The 14,353-nt window shown below is 45.1% G+C and overlaps 1 protein-coding gene across 4 annotated transcripts in view; it reads right to left on the bottom strand.

Moving 5' to 3' along the window:
- Window positions 1–8,214, bottom strand: part of Ica1 (islet cell autoantigen 1) — a 144,828-nt gene extending 136,614 nt beyond the window's left edge. The window contains exon 1 of one of the 4 annotated variants that reach the window (XM_026787529.1): window positions 8,039–8,214. The gene's annotated coding sequence lies outside the window, so the exon portion shown is untranslated. Of the gene's footprint in view, window positions 1–7,717; window positions 7,823–8,038 lie in introns of those variants that run through there. The other 3 variants (XM_026787527.1, XM_026787528.1, XM_005363717.2) reach the window with 3 other exon arrangements.
- Window positions 8,215–14,353: the final 6,139 nt, after the last annotated feature.

Consider the following 14,353-nt stretch of genomic DNA (forward strand, 5'->3'; position numbering starts at 1 on the left):
AAGCTTCACTGTGATGCTGCTCAGGGGCAGGGCAATGCCAGAGCCTGGGATGAGAAGACGCCTGACCTCGGGGAGCAGCAGGTGGCAGAAAGCTCCCCAGGTGGCGAGGGGCAGTACACATTGTACTGAGCACTGGAAACCATGGCCTTGGGCTTGCCCTGGACATCTGGCAGCGTCTGCTCTCCGTGTGCACTCCCTACTTCTTTACAGCTACCCAGCACCATGGCCAATGTGGCCCTCTGTCTTCCCACTAAGAGAGACAGTCAGCCCCCAGGCCCCTGTGGCCTTCGGCCTCCTATCAGCCTTTCTATTTCAAGTGAGTCCACTTCCCTTGCTCTCACCTTTCTGCTCGCGTTCAAGTTCTTCCTACCGCAAGGTAACAACCTCTTCCTTCTCTGGAGGATTCTCTGGAAAACACTCTGCTCACTAAACCTTCCTGAGAGTTCCTCCTCCCCCGTGCCCACATCTCAAGTACCACACTAGCCATATGCCAAGCTCTGCCTTAGCTGTCTTAGGACACACTTAGCTTTATCTAGGTGGTTTCATGTTATTTCCACACTCCAGTCACCAGCCACATTCCAATGACTTCCAAAACTAAACACCTCTCCAGAGTATGAGTTCAACACCTTTCACCATTCGGTTCTCCCATCCCCTTGCTGCCCCCCCCCCCCCACAGTGAGCTCTTTACTACTGAGCTACACCCTTCCTCTCTGAGACCTCACAGGAATGCTCCACAGACTTCAGATTCAGTCCATCTCAAACCCCATCTTCCCTCTTTCCATTTCTACACAGTCTCTACGCTTGGTACCAGTCCTAACTCCACCAGGTGGCCTAATTGGAGAAGTTGCCATGTCTCTCATGCTAGCCTCCATGTTCTTTCTGTTATTCCTCCTACGGCACACCTTCCCGTCTGTTACACAGACAGGCTTGCCTGGGCCATCTGAAGCCTGTGTCTCTCCACTCCATCCTTCACACCGCGTTTTACACAATTGTCGTATGATGAAAATTTAATCAAGCTGCTTGTTCTGCAACTCAAAATACTTTCATCACTATTTCTTGCCATTCGAGAAACTCTGAAATTCTTGGCAAAAACACAGGACTCTTTCCCTCAGTTTTTTTTTTGTTGTTATTTTTGTTTGTTTGTTTTTTGTTTTTGAGACAGGGTTTTCTCTGTGTAACTTTGGCACCTGTCCTGGAACTAGCTCTTGTAGACCAGGCTGGCCGCGAACTCACAGAGATCTGCCTGTCTCTGCCTCCTGAGTGTTGGGATTAAAGCCATGTGACACCCCCGAACGGCTTCCCTCTAGTGCACTGTGTCATAAAGAACTGTCCTCCTGGACATTTCAGACAGCTAGCACTTCCTAGAGTATATACTCTGCCCCCTGGAAAGTTCTCCCTTCCTTGGGCTTGGAATCTCTTCAAGTGACGCATCTCTAGGGAAGCCTCCATAACCCAACACAAGCCTTCCTCTGCATTTCTTCAGGGATCTCCCCGTTCCTGGCTCCCACTTAGGGATTAGTTGTCTCAGGCTGGAAATGCCAAAACGCTTCATTATTCTCCTGCACAAGTTAGTTCTCTTTGTATCTCCCCGTGGCCTCTTGAGAGCAGGAGCCCTAAACGTCATCTTTGGCTCCCTAGCACCAAGCACAGCACCAGTAAGTGCTGGACAAACCTATGATTGTAAGCTGTCACTAATGGACACTTACACGTGAGAAGCATCCATACAATGACTTGATCTGCAGGACACGAGCAAGGGGAAGCTATACACTCCCAATTGCAAGCAAAGAAAAGAAATTTAAAAAAAAACTTACAAAATAACTTCCCCATTGGCCAATAACTGGAAAACTCAAATCAGTTTTGGATTTCTGCTCTGTTTTTAACCACTTCACACGAGCCTAGGTCGAAATGAGGTTGGCTAATGAGGCTTAAAAATATTATTAGATAACCACTGGCTCTGTTGACCTGTGGCCACAATAGTGTAATGGGCCAAACAATACTTTCAAACGATGAGGGACTCACTTCTATCAATAAAGAAAAGGGGTCACTGCTTGTTAAAACTGGCAGTTTGCTCTCTGCCTCAGGGTGCCCACCCAGAAAACATCACAAAGAAGCCTGGGTTTCTTCTAAATAACAGAGTCCAGATGCCAAAGAGTTTCCAGCACTATTAAGCATGACGTATCTTGGGAACAGAGAAGTAAAGCGACCAACAGTGAAGATACCAAACATGAATTCTTAACGTGTATGTGACCAGCCTGCTTTAGAGACTCCTTCTAATACCCTCACCACCAGAACTAGAGAGCCTTACTGCTCTTCAATTGAGACGCTCAGAAGAAAGGGTATTTGTATAGTCAGTAGCCCCTCACGAAATGTAGCTGCTTTGCCACTCCACAGTACTCCATTGCCTTGGCTTTTACTCTTTTAAATTTCGTGTCTTTGGGGATAATTATATTCTAAAAGTGACAACTGCAAGGTTCTCAATTTCTAATGCCTTTTCAATAGCAAGCTTCTACTTTGTACTGATACTCCCAATGCCTTTGCAATCACCCAGCACATAATTGAAATTAATTCTGGGTTTATACTGCTTAGTATATTTAATCTTTTCAACTCATAGGCTAGCCTACTTCTTTTTAGTTTTGGTGGCTGCTTCACGTTATATACTCTAAAGTAAGGATCTGGAGCAAGGACCACAAATAAGGGTGAACATGCCTTTATCTTTCTGGGTCTGAATGACCACATTCAGTATAAAATTTCCTAGTTACACCCATTTACCTGAAATTTCATGATTTTATATTCACTTTCAGCTCACTAATCCAACGTAAGTCCACGTTTTTATTATCCTTCATCAGAAGGACATTTAGGTTGTTTCCATTTCCCAGCTATTGTGATTAGAGCAGCAATGAACACGGATAACCCAATCTCTGTGAAGTGGGATGTGCCGTTCTTTAGGCATGTGCCGAGGGCCATACAGCAGATATACTTCTGAGTTCTGAGAATTCTTCATGCTGATTTCCAGAGTACCTGCACCAGTTTGCAATCCAACAACAGGGAATGAAGGTCTTCCTTTCCCCCACACACTAGTCGGTATTTATTGTCAATTGTTTTCTTGATCTTAGCCATTCTGATGGGGCAAGAGGCAATCTCAAGTACATTACAGTTTTTGAGCCTTTCAAATTTGTGTGTCCCTAAGAATGTTGTCTATTTTTTTTGAGATATTTCTTAGACATGTTTCTTTCTTACTTTGAGAAATAGATGCCAATTAGATTACTTTCTTGGCGCTTTATCTTGAGTTCATTATATATCCTGGATATTAATCCTCTATCAGACATATAGCTAGAAAATATTCTCTCCCATTCCATGGTCTTGGAACCTAGAGGAGAACCCACTACTACTACTTTTCTAAGGCAGTGTAATTAGCCAATCACATCCTAAATTATATCCATATATCTACAGATAGGTTCAGCTCTTGCACCTCATCAAGGCAGCTTCTTTCTGCAGTAGATAGAATTGCAGAAAGCCATTAACTGATCAGAACTCTGAGAGCAACTTACTGTGGGATGCCCAGCCCCAAATAACACATTTACAACAAAAGCTCCCACACCAAAGGCTCAGAAAACACCATGGAAGATGAGGTGGAAAGATTTTTTAAATTTATTTATTTTTATTTTATGTGCATTGGTGTTTTGCCTGCGTGTACATCTCTGTGTGAGGAATTGGGGTTACACAGTCTTGAGCTGCCATGTGGGCGTTGGGAATTGGATCCTGGTTCTCTGGAAGAGCAGTCTGTGCTTTGTTAACTACCGAGTCATCTCTCCAGCCTGAGGTGGAAAGATTTTAAGAACCAGAGGGCCAGGATGTCTGCTGCAAAATTAGGGCTTTTATAGATTTATAAATTATATCCATGAACTCTCAACAATATTACTGAAGTCTAAACAAACCCCAGACAATGACAACATCAAAAGACAAAGCCAATGTGGACAGGGAAAATCTCACAAGGCCCCACCCCTAGATGGAAAAATTATGGGTAACGAATGACTAGCGAGGAGGAAAACTTAAGTCTTCTCCACTCCCCTCATTGGTTATCCAAAATCAAGTGGCCAACCATAAAACATATACATACAAGTAACACCCAACAGATTCAGTAATTGTGTTTTTATATATGTATGCATGTACACACACACACACATCAGTAGTTTTAAAAACTCAGAGGATGCCAAGGTGTGGGAGGCAGACCTGGGGAAGCTGGAGGAGAAGTCAAGCAGGGGGAAATAGGATCAAAATACATTGTATAAATTTCTCAAGGCATACAAATTTTATATTAAAGAAAGCCAACCTAGAGGCTAAAAGGCAGAGCAGAGCAGGATTTCTCACGTCATGATATTCAGGAGGCAGAGAATGAGGGAACGGAAAAGAGGCAAGACCTGATAAGACATAATCTTGAAAGGGATGCCTCTATTGGACCACTTCTTCCAATTAGATCCCACCTTCCCACTACTGACCTTATCATGATTCCATTAACAAACTAATCCATAGATTAGGTTAGAGCTCTCAGAATCCCATCACTTCCCCAAACCCCATCTTTGAACACTACATTGGTGGCTAAGCCTTCGACACTATATTGGTGGCCAAGCCTTTAGCACATGAACCTTGGGAAGATATTTTTTGTACAGGCGCCAATCCTGCTCAAACTGAAACTTAAAGCTTGTGTGTTCTCTGCAATCTTCCTTGGCACTAGGTATGATGGTAGAATAAAACATAATTGGAAACCAAGACAAAGGAAAAGGCTTGACTTCTATCAGTCCTGGAGTGTGAGGCTCTATGAGGCGTCTGGATGGGTGGGCGTGGGGGGTGTTAATAAGGCTCATAGACTGCAATCTACTCTACTCCTTTGACCACACATCTCTTGTAGCTGATAATAGTGAGACACTCGTGACCATTGGCTGGTCTTATTGTTGCCACCTAGCTTTAGGCCTCCAGCTGTCAGGATTACCCAGTAAAGAGGAAGGATGCGTCCTGATCCAGGTGACCCATCAGTGTCCCTGTCTTCTCCTGCAGGTTCCTCTAACTCTAGAACTCGTGCTCGACTCTGATTTTGTCTGCTAACTCTTGTCCCAGTTGTCACACTCCCTGTGGTAGTTTGAATGTATTTGCCGTCCCTCCCCCATAATTTTATAGAGAGTGGCACTATATGGAGGTATGATTTTGTTGGAATGGATATGGCCTTACTGGAGGAAGTGTGTCACTGTGGGGGCAGGCTTTGAGGTTTCCTATGCTCAGGATACTGTCCAGTGTCACAGTCTCCTTCCTGTTGCCTGCAAGATGTAGAACTCTCAAGTACTCTTCCAGCACGTCTGCCTGCACGCTGCCATGTTCCCCACCACCATGACAATGGACAGAACCTCTGAAGCTGTCAGCAAGTCCCTCAATTAAATATTTTACTTATAAGAGTTGCCTTGGTCAGCTGGGCCATGGTGGTGCATGCCTTTAATCCCAGCACTCAGGAGGCAGAGGCAGGCGGATCTCTGTGAGTTCGAGGCCAGCCTGGTCTACAAGAGCTAGTTCCAGGACAGGCTCCAAAACCACAGAGAAACCCTGTCTCAAAAAAACAAAAAAAAACCCCACAAACAAACAAAAAAACCCCAAAACCCCCCAAAACAAAAACAAACAAAAAAGAGTTGCCTTGGTTATGGTGTCTCTTCATCGTAATAGAAACCCTAAGACACTCCCCTTCCACTAATAAAACTGTTTCTACCTGGGAAAAAAATGTAGTTGTGTCATTAGATGAATTGAAAAATAGTCATTTTGAAGGTTTTCTACTGGGGAACAAGATTTAATGTACTTTTCATATGTTTAGATACAGAAATAAGGATGCTCAGACACGGCAGTTAGAGAGGTATTCAGGTCGACCAGATGGAGAAAAGAGTATAAAATCACAAGCAATTACCAACTGGTGTCTTTAGCTTCATTGGCTGAACAAGGGTCCGCTATCTAATCTCAGTTTTCTCTACTTATTGCAAGTAGCAGAACTCTAGCTTACTGCTATGCTTTCTCAAGATTCATTTTTTAATAACATTGCAACCATTTTCCTAAGTGATAAGAAATGCTATTATAAATTATTATAAAATGCAACCAAAACTCATGTACCAATCGCATGTTTGAGAGACTATGAATCATAAACTTATTTTGACCCGTAGTATTCTCTACAAAGATGTTATAAAAATAAAGACTGAAATCTAAAAAGAAAACAAAAGCAGTTGGGATTGAGCAGTGACATCGTTGGCAGGTAAAAGTACCTGTGGTACAAAGCTGGCAACCTGAATTTAAGCCCAGGAACCTATGCAAATGTGGAAGAAGACAACCACATCCACAAAATTACTCTCTGACCTTCATATGTGGGACACGGCATGCTAAGCGTGCTCATACATCATGCACAGCCAAATATACAAAACAATAAACAGTGTGTGTTAGTGTGCGCACACGCGAGCGCGTGTGTTAGAGCGTGGATTTAATAATGTCCTACTTTACTCCCTAACTTCAGAGCTGTAGAGGTGTCAGATTTAAACCAGAGGACCATGGGAGTCAGTTTGAGAGACAGTGCTGAAATAAATGGTGATGTTTTCAGAAAGTTATCGTTTATAGGACCACAATGGTCAACAAATATCCTGAGTGTCTTCCTTCCTTCATCACCATTTTCAACCAAGCTGGTGAGATGTCTTCTCCAGGTTCACGTAATTTTTAGTTACCAGATATTAGGCATCAAAGGCTGCCCCCCCCCCCCAGGTTGATGGACAATCCCTTTCTTACGTGATTTTCAATGCTACCTAAAAAGGGGAAAATATCATCCTAATGTTCTTTCTAAACATTAATTTCTCCCCCACAAAGGGGCAGGTAATACCATTGGCCAACATTTGGGCATGGGGCATTAAAGGTCCCTAAAGAGAAACTGAGGGGCTTTGGGACTCTCCAAGTCAAAAGATAGTGGGGAGGTTAACGCGAGCTGCTTGGGAGAAAGAATGGCATAACAGGATATACTTTCAGAGGAAACAGGAGCTGCTTTAACCTCGGGGCAGGAAAGGCGGAGTCAGCAGCGCAACACCCAAAGAAACCCGCGCGCCAGGGATTACAAGAACGTGGCATGCTCAGTGACTCTTCCTAGCCCGCAGGTGCCAACCACAGGCCTCCTGGTACCAATCATTATTAAAAAAAAAAAAAAGTACCCATCGGCTCTTGGCCATCCCTGCCAAAGATCAGCAATGGAGGAGCAGCAAAAACAAACGTCAGAAACCGCTGCAGGTGAACTAGGCAACAAGTCAACCCTAGACCCAAGTCCCTGTCCAGAGGGGACCTGGATGGGGCGGGGGTAGGCCCTCACGCCTGGGAAAGGGAGGCCCGGGACTTGTGGGTATGCGGCTTGGGTGTGGGAGCAGGTGCTCTCGGGGCTTCCCTCCCGCTTCCCGGGGACTGACGCACGCCCCCAGAGCGCGCGCATCTTCCACGGATCCAGGCCCGAGGGAGGACCCGCGGGAGGGAAGGGGGATGATGCTCCTCCCGCACCCGAATCCGGGGCGGACGAGGTGACCCGCCTGTTACCCGCAGCCCGCAAAGGGCAGCAGAGGCAGCCTTGGCTTGGCATTCCCAATCGCCCTGGCTGCCGGGCGTCTCCCGCTGCAGCATGCAGCCCGCCCGGCTCGCCCCCGCCCCGGTCCCGGAGGGCAGGTACCTCGGAGCCCCGGCCCCTAGGAGCCTCCCGGCGGAGATCCGAGCGTCCCTCCAGCTCCCTGCGCCGACGTCAGCGTCAGCTCTGGCGAGGGAAGGGGCGGGGAGCGCAGGAAGCGGTCCTTCCTGCAGCGGCCGCCGCCAGCCGGAATAGCAGCGCCGAGCCCGTGCACGCCGCAGCGCAGCACCGCGGCCCGAGCGGGCACCCCCACCCCGCTACCGCACCGCGCCAGCACCCGCAACCTCCCTCCCTCGGGGACGGCAATGGGCGACCGCTCTTGCCACGACCCCCGGCATCCGGGTGGGGAGAGGATGGTGGTCTCACCTTGTTTGGGGCCAATCAGGGATGAGAGGAGCCGGTGTCCGTCTCTCTACTCCTTAGGGTCTTGCGTGACCCTCATCTCTAGGGTTTCCCGTTTGAACTTGCTGTCGGAGATAACCCCGCCCCTGCTGTCTGGCAGGTGTTCCACGTGTCTGTAGCGTTCGCGTCACAATGACCTGTCTACAGGTGGCCAAGGCAGAGACCGCCCCACACTTCCCTCCTGGTCCTGTTAGGAGTACGTGCTACTTCCTTTAGAGTTTGGCGTCTTGAGCCGACGGGATTTCATGAGGTCAATGCCAGAACTGTAGAGGTTTGCTTCTGGAACCCAAATTTGTGCTTAAAGGCAAAAGACTGTGGTAAGGAAAAAGAGCTGGCTACGAGTATTCATACCTGTTTTTCATATCTATATGCCACACCTGTGTCATTTACTCGTTTTTGACACAGCATTTCATCCCTTCTTATCCTTTGTCACAAGAACCAAATCTCAGTTTCTGGAGTACCTTGTCTATCACAGGAAAGGGGTGTGAAATAGCGCTTCCTAACACTTATTGATAGAGTTGGTGGGGTTCATCCCTCCTTTTATGTCTATAGGTAAGTTTGCTAGAAACAGTTCAGCGGGTAGAAAGAGAAATTATCGGAAAATGATATAAACAAGTTAGAAATCCCCAGCTAACATAAAGCTGGATGCCACGCCAATATAGCCTTTTACACTGCGTCTTTCTCGGTGGCCCTGCGTTGTAGGTAAAATTATTATCCCTGTTTTGAGGGCGAATTTACTGCTGGAGCGCCATAAGAAAACTGGTGGAAGCGAGGACGTGGCTCAGCGGTAAAGAGCCAGGGTTGAACTTACGGTTGTCTGAACCAAGAGACCTTAACTAATCTCAGGAGAGAGTGGGTTTTAAAAGACATAATTAGGGCTGGGTATGAAGCTCACTGGTACAGCATTTACCTAGCATGCAATGCCCTGGGTTTGATTCCTAGGAAATCAAAGTAAATAAAAATGTAAGATTATAGTTTTTGAATGGAATGCAAAGCTATGTTCTTCAACACCAGAGGTACCCAATAAATGACTGACTGAAGCACCAAGAAGGAACGCAGCACCCCAGAGTTCTCCTTGACTTCATTCTTTCTACCGGTGGCAATTTGTTAGTCACATGAAAACATAAGAATCCCATTGACCAAATGTGGTACATTTACACAATGGATTACTACTCACTGGTAAAAAAACAATGATACTTTGAAATTTGCATGCAAATGGATGGAACTAAAAAAAACATCCAGAGCGAGGAAACCCAGATCCAGAAAGATGGGCATGGTACGTACTCATTTATAAGTGGATACTAGCTGTAAAGCAAAGCTAAGGAGGCTATAGTCCATGGTCCCAGAGAAGCTAAGAAACAAGGAGAACCCTAAGAAAAACGTATATAGATCCCCCTGTGATGTGGGATTCTCCTTTGTATACTGTGAATATGTTTTACAACCATTGGTTAATAACACAATTTGCTTTGACCTATAGCAGGGCAGAATATAGTCAGGCTGGAAGAGATATAGCAAGAGAGTAGGTGGAGTCAGGGAGATGCCATGTAGCTACTGAAGGAGACAGACATGCCAGAACTTTGCCAGTAAATCACAAGCCTCGTGGTAAAATATATAAAAAAAATAGAAATGGGTTAATTTAAGATGTAGGAGTTAGTTAATAAGATGCTTACGCTAATAGGCCAAATGGTGTTTTAATGAATAGTTTCTGTGTAATTTGGGGGTCTGGGTGACCAGGAACACACAAACAGTCTCCACCTACATCCTTGGGAAGGAGAAATAGAAAAAAATCTCCTGAGAAAATTGGGAGCATGGGGATGGGGAGAGAAAGAAGGGTAGAAGGGGAGGAGGAGAATTTGAGGGAACGGGATAGTCAAGATGGGGGAAGGACAGAGGCAAAGAGCAAGGAAAGAGATATTGAGTGGGGGAGCCATTATGGGGTTAGCAAGAAACCTGGCACTAGAGAAATTCCCAGGAATCCACAAGGAAGACCCCACCTAAGACACTAAGCAAGAGTGGAGAGGATGCCTGATTGGGCCTTGTTCTGTAGTCAGATTGATGACTATCTTAAATGTTACCATAGAAACTTCATCCGATGGAACTGATGGAAGCAGAGAGCCACAGCTAAGCCCTGGACTGTGCTCCCAGAGTCCAGTTGATGAGTGGGAGGAGTGAGAATATGAGCAAAGAGGTCAAGACCATGGTGGGGACACCCACTGAAACAGTCTATTTGAGTTAATGGGGGCTCACCAACTCTGACCTGACAGGGAAGGAACCAGAATAGGACCAAACTAGGTCCCTCAGAATGTGAGTGACAGTTGTGTGGCTGAAACACTGGCAGTGGGACCAGGATTTATCCCTATTGCTTGTACTGGCTTTTGGAACCCATTCTTCTTGGAGGGATCCTTGCTCAGCCTAAATATAGTAGGGAGGGCTGTTGATGGCACGGCGGGCTGTGTTCCTGCTACCCGGCTGCCCGGCTAGCTTATGCCCCGAAATAATTACACAGAAACTATATTCTTTTAAACACTGCTTGGCTCATTAGTTCTAGCCTCTTATTGGCTAATTCTCACATCTCGATTAACCCATTTCTAATCATCTGTGTAGCACCACAGGCTGGTGGCTTACCAGGGAGATTCTTAACCTGCATCTTGTCTCAGAGAGGAGAATCATGGCGACTGCCTGACTCGGCTTCTTCCTCCCAGCATTCTGTTCTGTCTACTCCGCCTGTCTAAGCTGCTGTCCTATCAAAAGGGCCAAGCAGTTTCTTTATTAATTAACCAATGAAAGCAACAGATAGACAAACGACCCACCTCCATCAGAGGGCTTTGGTCTTTCCTCAAAGCCATGTGCTTCACCCTCTCTAAGGGGTGTGCTGGCAAGGGAAGGTGGAGGGAATGGGAGGAGGGGAGGGAGTGGGAACAGGGATTGGTATGTAAAATGGAAAAGATAGTTTAAAAAGATAAAATAAAAAGGGAAAAAAGTATATAAAATCCTAACAGTCCCAACATTGTTCCAGAGTCTTAGAGACTCTTCTGAGACTGGGGGAAATCTTTTAACTTCTTAAACATTAAAGACAAAACAAAACAAGCCGCCTACTTCCAATACACCAAAGGCACAGAATAACATCCATATTCTGAAAGGAAAGAATGGGGACATAGTAAGGAAAGATTGTACCAAAACAAGATCAACACACTCAACAGGTCATGTTTAGCATCTGGGTTTTGTGGCAGCGTCATCTGGTATTCATAACGCTTAGGAAGCCCTGCCTCTTCTGGTCAGCTACCTCAAACACAGGTAGCTTCTCCCTTGACCCAGCTCAACTCTTCTTTTCACTTTCCTCGGTGGATGCTGCTCTTCCCCCAAGTCCTGGCATCTCAGCCAGCCTGCGGTTTCCATTGCAACATAGATTTTCTTTCTCAGAGTCGTACAATGGCCTCTCAAGGGCCCCTTACAAGAATCCACTGATCCACCTACTGTATAATCTCAGTGACTTTCTGGAACCTTGCTATAAGCTTCCATGACCTCATAACTCTGGTATTATTCATACTTGCAAAAGCAGGACCATGTGGATGATGTTTCTAAGGTTTACTGTCAGCTCAGGATATAGCTTGTTCTTAGCCCATTATCACAGGTACGCTCTGTGGCTGAACCTGGGGCTACTTATCTAGGTTTTTGAATAGGAAACCTGCTCAGTTTTACTCTCAGTTCTTTTCTCTTCTTTCAAATGAATTTGCAGTTTAGAGGTTGGAACCTCCTGTGGGTTGGGTCCTGCTCCCAGGGTATCCTACTTCCTCTTTTTCCAGTGAATGCACTAATCTCTTTAAGTGAGCTGTGCCTGCCTCCTTTGGCTACATCTTTAAACTCTGTTACACTTCTTTCCTGGCCAAACCGCCATAATTCTTATTTCCCCACTCTCTTACTGTAGAGCTGAGAGTGCTCAACACGGACCACCTCACAGTCTGGGTATTATGCTGTCTTGAAGTTTCCTTCTTCACACAACTTAGTCCAGGACTTTCAATATTCAGCCTCACTCATTGGTTCAGGACACAGAAGGTAGTCCTCATCTTTGCGACATTATAGCATGAGTGGCCTCTACCTCAGTTCCCGATACAGTCCTTTTCCATTCTGAAAGCTCTCACACTGGGCTTCCAGTGTCCACCTTTCCCACAGCATACTTATCTCCTAAACTCGGCCAGAATGGCCCGTTAGCCTCTGTTCACAGGTCTCGGGCTTCTCTAGTGTGCACCTCCAAACCCTTCCACATCCATCTGCAAACTGAATCTTATAACTACGGAGGCCAGGTCTGTGACAGCAGCGACCCTAGTGTAGCTCAGATCCATGACAGCAATGGTCCTACTTCTTAGCACCAATTTTCTGTGTCAGTTACTTTTCTTATTATATGATGGGACACAGTAGCAGCAATTATGAACTGACTGATCATATTGGGTCCATAGTCAGCTTTCAAAACAGAACAGGTCTCTATTGGAAACTGAAATTGAGGTCACTCGTACTATAATTTGGCAAAAAGTATGATTACCTTCTATGTCCTTAACTTCTTTCACAGAGAGGGATGAAAGCTTGTTCTTAGCTTCATGTATTCCTTTTTCCCCAGCTGGCACTTCAGCCAATCGCATGGATAATAGAACCCACATTCAGGGTGGATCTTCCTTCCTCAGTTAAATATCTTCGAAAATACCCTCGCAGGTACACCCATTGACACATCACTTGGAGATTCGGGATGCAGTTAAATTGACAATGAAGATTAATCCTCACAAGAGCCTAGCCTTCATATGCTTGCTGTGGCAACAGTGTTACCCTCCATTAGCTTGCCACCCTTAGCAAAATGATACTATGTAAAGGTAAATCCATCTGGAGATGTGAAGAAGTCAGAAACCTCCCTCACTGCTAGTGGGAAGGAAAATGTTACAACCATTAGATAAAATAATCAGGCAATTCTCAATATCTGTCACATGACCCAGCAGTTCCACACCTAGATCTGTCCTATAGAAATATAGAAATACTTACACACGAGTGTCTGTCACTTCAAAATAGTATACCCAAATAATCCACCTGTCTGTGAACAAAAGAATAAACAATGTGTACTATATATACACACTAAAAATTTGTTAGGCCACAAAGTACCAATGTGTTGATACATACTGCGACTTAGAAGAAATCTGGAAGCTTTCTGAATGGAAGAAGTCAGTCAGAATTGGCCGCAAATGATACTATTCAGTCCATTTTATAGTCCAGAATAGGGAACACTTCTACAGAGACAAAAGTTTATCAGTGATGATTTAGAGTGGATAAGGAGGGAAACTCAAAGCGCATGGGGTTTTATTTTTCTTGTTTTGATTGATAACAAATTTCTAACAGTGATATATTATTCCACATATTTATAATCTTGTAAATATACCAAACATTGATATTTGTGAATTATATGTCAATAAAGCTGTATAAAAATTATTTAGAAGATGGTGTTTGTAGTTTTTGTTTGCTCTTTTTTGTTGTTGTTGTTTGGTTTTAGAGACAGAGTTTCTCTGTGTAGCTTTAGAACCTGTCCTGTAACTCGCTCTGTAGATCAGGCTGGCCTTCAACTCACAGAGATCCCCTGCCTCTGCCTCCTGAATGCTGGGATTAAAGGCATGTGCCACCACCACCTGACTGTGTTTGTAGTTCTACACACACACACACACACACACACAGAGAGAGAGAGAGAGAGAGAGAGAGAGAGAGAGAGAGAGAGAGAGAGAGGAGAGAGAGATGTACCTACACACACAGCACAACCTATACCTTTCCCAAAAAAAAGTATAAGCTAAGAACAGCCATACCATCTCATTGCATTATCAGCCCCATCTGTTGAAGGAATGAACAAACAGTCCTGTGATGTTTGACTGAGAATACCCATCACAGATGCATATGTTTGCATGCACAGTCTCCAGTTGATGAGCTGTTTGGGGAGGATTAGGAGGTGTGGCCTTGTTGGAGGAGGTGTGTCACTAGGGGTGGGCTTTAGGGTTTACACTTGAAATTGTAGGCAAACCCCCAATTAAATGCATTAGATACTTTGCGTTATAAGAGTAGCTTTGATCATGGAGTCTTCATAGCAATAAAACAGTACGACAAGTCCTTTTAAATATGTACATATTCAAGTAATGACACATTTATGGTATCAGGCTTAGTAGCATGAGATGCTTCTGTGTGTGGAGGTGAACCAGGTAGCCACGCTCCCTCCCTGATCCTCACAAATGAAATCAAACAAAGGAATCCTGTACCAAG

The sequence above is a fragment of the Microtus ochrogaster genome, linkage group LG10 (assembly GCF_000317375.1).
Source record: "Microtus ochrogaster isolate Prairie Vole_2 linkage group LG10, MicOch1.0, whole genome shotgun sequence".
Classification (NCBI taxonomy): domain Eukaryota; kingdom Metazoa; phylum Chordata; class Mammalia; order Rodentia; family Cricetidae; genus Microtus; species Microtus ochrogaster.